At 39.9% G+C, this 8,733-nt stretch overlaps 1 pseudogene; it reads right to left on the bottom strand.

The window, feature by feature from the left end:
* Window positions 1–5,781: 5,781 nt before the first annotated feature.
* LOC100763838 lies at window positions 5,782–6,173 on the bottom strand (annotated as a pseudogene).
* Window positions 6,174–8,733: the final 2,560 nt, after the last annotated feature.

Genomic DNA, 8,733 nt, shown 5'->3' with positions numbered 1-8,733 from the left:
TGCAACCCACAATTCACAGAAATATTGCTGAACTTATATTTCTACATTCTTTTCAAAATTTGTGGTTTGCTTTAAGCTTGTGGGTCATGCCAACTTGAAATAAATATACATATATAAATCTTTTCTGCTTATAAGCCATATGTGACTGGTGATTATTATACTGGATAGTGCATTCCAGGTAATGTGTGACAGACAGTATTTCTTGGCTTACAACATATAATACATATTTATTACAGATAATGTATAGTGACATGATTCTCACTTTGCAATGGATGAAGAGGCTGCTCACAGCCTGCTGTCTCCATTTGTTTTTTTCCTAATGTTTTTAGATTTATATACATATGTGTTTCTAGATATATGTATATAATCTGTGCTTACAATTTTAATTTTTAACTAGTCTCTTCTACAGCTTTAAATAATTTGTTTGATAGTGTTTTTAATCCTTCAGTTATGGGAATGTTAAGATAACATCTTGGACCTTCATTTCAGGATGTTCCCAATTCTACAGCACTTTGCTCCTTTCTGTTCAGGCTTCTATGGAGCCCAGGTTGTAAACATTTACAATTGCTTCTGCAACAATGGGCATTAGTCTCTCACTTTTATTTATTTATTTTTTGGGGAAGTACTGTCTGTGGGTAGACCTTGCACGTGCACACACCCATGCACACATATGGAGGCCAGTAAAGGTCTGTATCACTCTATCACTCCCATCTCTATTGCCTTGAGACAGAGTCTCTCACTGAACTGAAAGTGTGGCATTTCAGCCAGGCTGTTCTTTGGATCTGCTTGTTTTCTTCTGCTCGGTGTTGGGTTTGCAAGCATGTAGATGGAATTTTCTGGTGGTCCCGCTGCCTTCAATCCCAAGTAAACACACTGAGACTTACATTAATTAAAAAATGTTTGACTGATGGATGGCCCAGGCTTCTTATTTAGCTAGGTCTGTCTTAATTATTAATCCATTTCTATTAATCTATGTATTTCCACTTTGTCTTGGTTTACTGGTGATGCCTGGCCCTGTTGCTCCCTCAGCAGCTACATGGCATCTCCCTCTGGCGGCTCCTCTCTCCCTTTCTTCTTCCCAGAATTCTCCTAGTCTGGTAGCCCTGCCTATACTTTCTGCCTGGCTACTGACCAATCAGAATTTATTCATCAACTAATAAAGCAAACATATATTCACAGCATACAGAAGGACATCTCCCATCACAAGCATGTACAGCCAGGCACAGCTTTTCATGAAAATGCTGGGGATTTGAACTCAGATCTTCAAGATACCCAGCAAGTGAATTCGTCCACTGAGCCAGCTTCCCAGCTCCATTCTTTAGTTTCCCTAAAGAGTCAAACAGTCTCCAATAGAGAGTGAGAAAGCCCTGTAAAATTTCTCTGGATACAGATAGAGACACAGAAAATGCAAATTCAATTGTCCTAGAGCTGAAGATGGAAAAGAGGAAGTTCCTTTACTGAGAACCCAATATATTAGGCAGTCATGGTTTTAGAAATGGGGTGAAATACCAGACACTAATTGGAACTTGACTTTTTATTATTTTATTTCTGGAGATTAAATACAGGTTCACATTTAGTATGTCAATGATTCCCCCCACTCCTGAAAAGCTGACTCTTTCTGGATCAGGATTTTTTTCTGCAGAAAACCAACTCCTGAGAGGCCAGAATCAGTGAAGACATGAAGGAAAGCTGTGGTCTCATTTGCAGAGGAAGACTTTGCAGTTGTTTTCTTTTAAAACTTAGAGTTTGATGCAGAAAAATTACAAATGCACATATTTTTTAGTTGGCCCATGAAATCAGGTCATAATATCTGTTTTATTTATAAATCTACCAGACTGATTATCAGTTTAAGAGTTTAGTTGTTAATTTAACTAATTCCAGTTGTTTATGCATTGTATTCTATTTTTTTGATTTTAAGAATAATTTAATACGTTAACCTAAAGAGACAACTATATCCTAAGACCATTATTGTAAAGGAACGAATACTTACAAGACCAAAATAAGCCATATACTTTTGAGGTCAGTTTAGCATTTCTTTTTTATCTCTTCTTTCAACAAATATGCAACACGATGTTCCAATAGCAAGGCTGATACCATGAATACAAAATCTGTGATTTCACCTGGACACTGCCGAGGCCCCAGTCACAGTTCTGCCTCCATCCACCGGCCCAGGTAGGCCAGGGGCTGTTTCTGGTTCTGCTTGTGTGGCCCTGCTGCAAGGCATCTGACACCCGGGATCTGCTCCACATGTCCCAGCTCACTGGGGGCATGATCCAGACACCCAGACACTGCTGAGGCCCTGGTAACAGTGCCACCTTCATCCACAAGAAGAGGACAGACATCAGAGTATTGGAACTGTTTACATCTACCAGAAAGGAACCTTGGTCCCCTACCCACCAGGAGAGGAAGACACTCCTGCTACTACCCACCAGAAGAAAGGATGAGAAGAGGACAATGTAAAAGTACATTCAACAAAAGAAAACCCAATATGACACCACCAGAGACTAAGAACCATACACAAGCAAGACCTGAACATTACAATGCAGATGAAGCAGAAGAGAATGACCTTAAACACATCTTCATGAAAATGATAGCGGACCTCAAAGAGGACATGAGAAATCCCTTAAAGAAATGGAAGAAAAAACAAACCCCCAAAATACAAGATATCAACAAATCTCTCAAGGAAACAGTTCAAGACCTAAAAGCTGAAATAGAGACAATAAAGAAAGCACAATCTGAGGGAATTCTGGAAATAGAAAAGCTGGGTAAATGATCAGGAACTATAGACGCAAGCATAAACAACAGAATACAAAAGATGGAAGAGAGAATCTCAGGAGTTGAAGACACACTAGCAGAAATAGACTCATCAAAGAAAATCTTAAATCCAACAACTCCCTAACACAAAGTATCCAGGAAATATGGAATACCATAAAAAGACCAAACCTAAGAATAATAGGTATAGAAGAAGGTGAGGAAATCCAACTCAAAGGCCCAGAAAATATAGTCAACAAAATCATAGAAGAAAACTTTCCCAACCTAAAGAAAAACATGCCAATGAAAATACAAGAAGCTTACAGAACACCAAATAGACTGAACAACAAAAAAAGGTCTCCTCACCACATAATAATCAAAACACCAAACATATAGAATAAAGAGAAAATATTAAAAGGAAAAAGGTCAAGTAACATATAAAGGCAAACCTATCAGAATCACACCTGACTTCCATGGAAACTCTGAAAGCAAGAAGGTCCTGAATAGATAGATGTTCTACCTACATTAAGAGACCATGGATGCCAGCCCAGACTACTATAACTAGTAAAGCTTTCAATTAATATAGATGGAGAAAATAAGGTATTCCATGACAAAACCAGATTCAAACAATACATATCCACCAATCCAGCCCTACAGAAAGTTCCAGAAGGAAAACTGCAACCCAAGGAAGTTAACTACAACCAGAAAAAATATAGGCAATAGATAGTCCCACTTTACCAACATTCAAAAGGAAAAAGGGATAGAATCCCACACATAATTTCACCACCATCACCAAATCAAAAACAAACAAGAATGAACAATCAATAGTCATTAATATCCATGAATATTAATGGTCTTAACATGCCTATAAAAAGACACAGGTTAGCAGAATTAATAAGAACACAGAATCCATCCTTCTGCTGCATACAAAAAACACACCTCAACTTCAAAGACAGACAGTGCCTAAGAATTAAAGGTTGGGGAAAGATTTTTCCAGTCAAATAGACCCAAGAAACAATCGGGGGTAGCAATCCTAATATCCAACAAATTGGACTTTAACTAAAATCAATCAAAAGAGATGAAGGAGGTCACTTCCTACTCATCACAGGAGAAATCCATCAGGATGAAGTCTCAATTCTGAACATTTATGCCCCAAATACAAAGGCATCCACATTTGTAAAAGAAACATTACTAAAACTCAAATCACACATAAAACCGCACACACTTATAGTGGAAGACTTCAACACCCCACTCTCACCACTGGACAGGAACACCAGACAGAAATTTAACAAAGAAACAAAGGAACTAATAGAAGTTATGGCACAATTGGACTTAACAGATATCTATAGAACATTCCATCCAAATACAAAACAATTTACCTTCTTCTCAGCACCACATGGAACCTTCTCTAAAATCGACCACATACTTGGCAACATAGCAAACCTCAACAGGTACAAAAAATTGAAATAACCCCTGTATCTTATCAGACCACCATGCTTTAAAGTTAGAATTCAACAACAACATGAATTACAGAACACCTATAAACTCATGGAAATTAAGTAACACCCAATTGCACAATTCCTGGGTCAAGGAAGAAATAAAAAAAAGAAATTAAAGATTTCCTAGAATTCAATGAGAATGCAGACACAACATATCCAAACCTATGGGACACTTTGAAAGCAGTGCTAAGAGGAAAGTTAATAGAACTAAGTGCCCACATGAAGAAACAGGAGAATAATCACACTAGAGAATTAACAGCACAACTGAAAGCTTTAGACCACAAAGAAGCCAATACACCCTGGAGGAGCAGACGCCAGGAAATAATCAAATTGAGGTCTGAAATCAATAAAATGGAAACTAGTAGAACAATACAAAGAATCAATATAACAAAGAGTTGGTTCTTCGAGAAAATCAACAAGATAGACAAACCTTTATTCAAACTTACCAAACAGCAGAGAGTGAACATGCAAATCAATAAAATCAGGAATGAAAAGGGGGACATAACAACAGACACAGAGGAAATCCAGAGAATCATCAGGTCATACATGGTCCCCTGGAGTCGCATAAAGGTTCAAGATCCACTGAGAAAAATTGGAAGCATGGGAAGAGGGGGGAGGGAGCTCGGAGAATAAGAAGGGGAGAAGAGGAGGGATGCAGAGGACATGAGGGAGCAGAAAGGTTGAGTCAGAGGAAAAATAGAAGATAACAAGAATGGAGATACCATAATAGAGGGAGACATTTTAGGTTTACAGAGAAATCAGGCACTAGGGAAATGTCTGGAGATCTACAAAGATGACAGCAGCTAAGAATCTAAGCAACAGAGGAGAGGCTACCTTAAAAGCCCTCCCCTGATAATGAGATTGATGATTGACTTATATGCCACCCGATAGCCCTCGTACAGCAGCTGGTGGAAGTAGAAGCAGACACCCACAACTAATCACTGAACTGAACTGGAATGCAGAGAAGGATGAGTGAAGAGCAAAGGGGTCCAGACCAGGCTGGTGAATCCACAGAAACAGCTGACCTGAATATCGGGGAATTTTGCTCCCCAGACTGATAGCTGGGATACCAGCATGGGACTGATCCAGACCCCAGAAACATGGGTTTCTGTGAGGAAACCTTGGAAATGTATGGGACCCCCTGTAGTGGTTCAGTACTTATCCCTAGCATAGGTGTGAACTTTGGGAGCCCATTCCATATAGAGGTCCCCTGGAGTCGCATAAAGACTCCCTGAGCCAAGACACACCGGGGTGGGCCTAGGCCCTATCCCAAAGGATACAATAGACTCTGATGACACCCTATGGAAGGCATCACCATCCAGGGGAAACAGAAAGGATATGTGATAGGTAGGGTTTTATTTGGGGGGTGGTGGTGGTAGGGGAGGACAGGAGGGACAAGGGAACTGGAGTTTTCATGTAAAACAATCTTGTTTCTAATTCAAATGAAAAAATAAATGAATAAATCTGTGATTTGCAAGGTACCAACCACATCTACAACTCAGGAAGACCAATCAAACAGAGTGAGCATCTCATTGGTTAATTCTAATTAAACAATCAGGTGATATCACAACACTCTGGGGTGCAGCACTGAAAATGTCCATTTAGTTTCTTTTTTCTTGATGATCAGTTGTCCCACATTGTCTCCACTCTCTTCGTTAAGTTTTATGTGAGCCCCATCACAGAACGGAAACTTTATGGACTTCCAGCAGTGGCAGTACACAGCCTTATCTTCCAGGTCCTCCATGTTGAAAGCGTTCACAACCTTGGGGTTAGTCTTTCTGGATCTGAAGGTTCATTGTAGCTTTGGTATGATTATCTTTAACATAGAACTTTTTGTAACAAAGCCAGGTAACCGAGAGCATATGTCCCAGCAACAAATGTCATGGCTGCAATCCACTCAACTGGCACTGAGGTTAGGGCCATGGTGCCGGCAGCGGAAGGCTGTGGCAGGATGGAGCCGGCAAGCGCTGGGGACCACGGAGATCCCTCTTTGTGCATTTTAAACATGAATAGATTTGCTTTTTTCTAAGAACTAAGTGCTTGGAACAAGTAATTTATCTCTAGTACTCAAACGGTAGTTTATCCACTCAATGGAATTTCAAAATATCGCACTTGTCAATTTCTTTTAATAAATTCTAATCATATGTACAAAACCAAGCAAATCATTTACACATTTTAATTTAAAATGTGTAAGTCTAAAAATCAGTTATTCAACTATACAATCATATTAGAATCATGAAACAGATGTTACATATTTCGATGTCTTAGATTTCTAAGGAACCCATAAACAGTGAGACCACGCATCTGTTCATTTTGTGATTTCTATCCTCCTCTCTGTCTTTTTGGCATTGAAATGACATTAACTCACTGAAGACAGGGTTGTCATCCTGAGTTAATGTCTCTTCTCAGGTGACTGTGGTAGCTAATTATCTGACTATGAGTGTTTGGGAAAGTAGCTTGAGCTACAGGCCCTTCAGGAAAAGTTTTGTGTGGTCATGCTGCATCTTGCCCAAGGCCTTGACTTATAAAAGCTATTTGATTTGCAAACCCGGTTACTGAAGATCTGGGCTAGAGAGATGGCTCAGTGGTTAAGAGCTCTGGCTGATCATGCAGAGAACCTGGGTTCAGTTTCTAGAACCCACATGGTGGTTCATTGATATTTGGGAACTCCAGTTCCAGGGGATCTGATGCTCTCTTTTGCCCTCTTTGGGCACCAGGCATGCACACAGAACACATACATACATGTAGGGAAAACACTTATACACATAAAAAAATCTATACAAAAGCTTTAAATGTATGTTCTTCTGTATATATGTTTCTCTTATTGGTTAATGACTAAAACACTGTTTGGCTAGTGGCCAGGCAGGAAGGATAGTCGGGGCTACCAGACTAGGAGATGAGGAGAATTCCAGGAAAGGTAGGCAGAGGGAGCCTGCTACATAGACGCCATGTGAGACCAGGAAGATAGGATGCACCAGGCATTCTCTGGTAAGATAAGACCATGTAGAAATACATAGATTAGTAGTTATGGGTTAATAATTAAGACAGAGCTAGCCAATAAGAAACCCTATTCATCAGCCAACAGTTAATAATATGTCTTTGTGTGCTTATTTGGGGAGAGAAGGGCACAAGGCATGTGAAACTCAGATGTCAATGTGAGGGAGTCAGTTCTGTCAACTATGTATGTATTCCCTGGGATTCAACTCAGGTAACCTTGGCAGTAAACTCTTTTTACTGCTGAACCATCTCTCCAGCTCTCAGATGGAGACTGTCTTATGTGGTATGTTTAGACTTTACTGTTTGAGCTGTTTGAGCTGCATAAATGGACATTACATTTACTAGAATCAATTATCTTAGAGCCTGTCTCTCTCTTTTCCTCATCTTCCTCACATGGCAGGATGGGGCACATAGACTTTTGAGTGGGTTCTCTATCCTTTATGCCTTTTTCCTGGCTGGTCAGCTATAGCTGTAAAGCTGCTCCAATAATAGGAAATAGTAATTGCTTTTAAAAAAGATTTTATTTGAAGCAAAATTACAGCACTTTATACATATACACACACACACATATATATATGTATGCAACAAAAATCAATTATTTCGAAGTGATTATTTTTCTTTGGGTATTATGACAGCAACCACTGTGCTGGGTCTTTCCCTGGAAACTTCAAACAAATAAAAGCTGCCATTTGTTACTCAAGTGGGATGGAAATGGGATCCTCAAGGAGTGTTGAGTACCCCACCACTGCAAGAGCATAGACTTCATAGCTTCTAGTATTTCCTTTTCTCTCCTTAAGTAAGAGTGAAAAGCAGAGTCTATCACAATTTGGGTCTTTTGGGCGTGGAGACAGTTCAGTGGGAAACGTGGAGTGTGGCGCAAGTGTGGACCCGAGTTTGGGCCTCCAGGAGCCTCATCAAGCCAGTTATAGTAGCACTCATCTGTAATCCTAGCATGCCTGCCATGAGATGGGAGGCAGAGACAGGAAAATTCTCAGGAGTGCACAGACCAGCTAGTCTGCAGTATGCCGTAAACCAGAGTTGCCGTTCCAGACAGGTAGGCTGTGAAGACTATCGTGGGGGATTGTCATCTAATCTCCACAGGCATGTCGGGCCACGTGCATGCCTGTATCCATATAAAACATGCATACTCACTCACATGCATACACACAAATCACACTGATTAAAAAAAAGTGTGACCTTAATTTTTTAGATTCCTTTCCCATTAACTGCACTTCTTTTTCTTTTAACACCAACATTTAAAAAAATTTCACAAATATGTTCATTGCACATAGATGGTGATTATTACTTGAGTGGCCCAAATGTGTTAGGTGCAGCCTGTTAGCCTCTTTCAGTGAGAACAGGAGATTTTCCCACTACCTGGGTGGTATTTCTGCCTTGAGTTGGCTACTTGAATCAGTTACCAGATTATCTGTTGAAACCAGCTCAACTCGTTGTGCAGTGTTCCATGGTTCACATTTCCTGAATG

Source organism: Cricetulus griseus, chromosome 5 (genome assembly GCF_003668045.3).
Source record: "Cricetulus griseus strain 17A/GY chromosome 5, alternate assembly CriGri-PICRH-1.0, whole genome shotgun sequence".
Lineage (NCBI taxonomy): Eukaryota > Metazoa > Chordata > Mammalia > Rodentia > Cricetidae > Cricetulus > Cricetulus griseus.
Note: the sequence above shows the minus strand (reverse complement) of the source record. Positions and strands in the feature narration are given on the sequence as shown.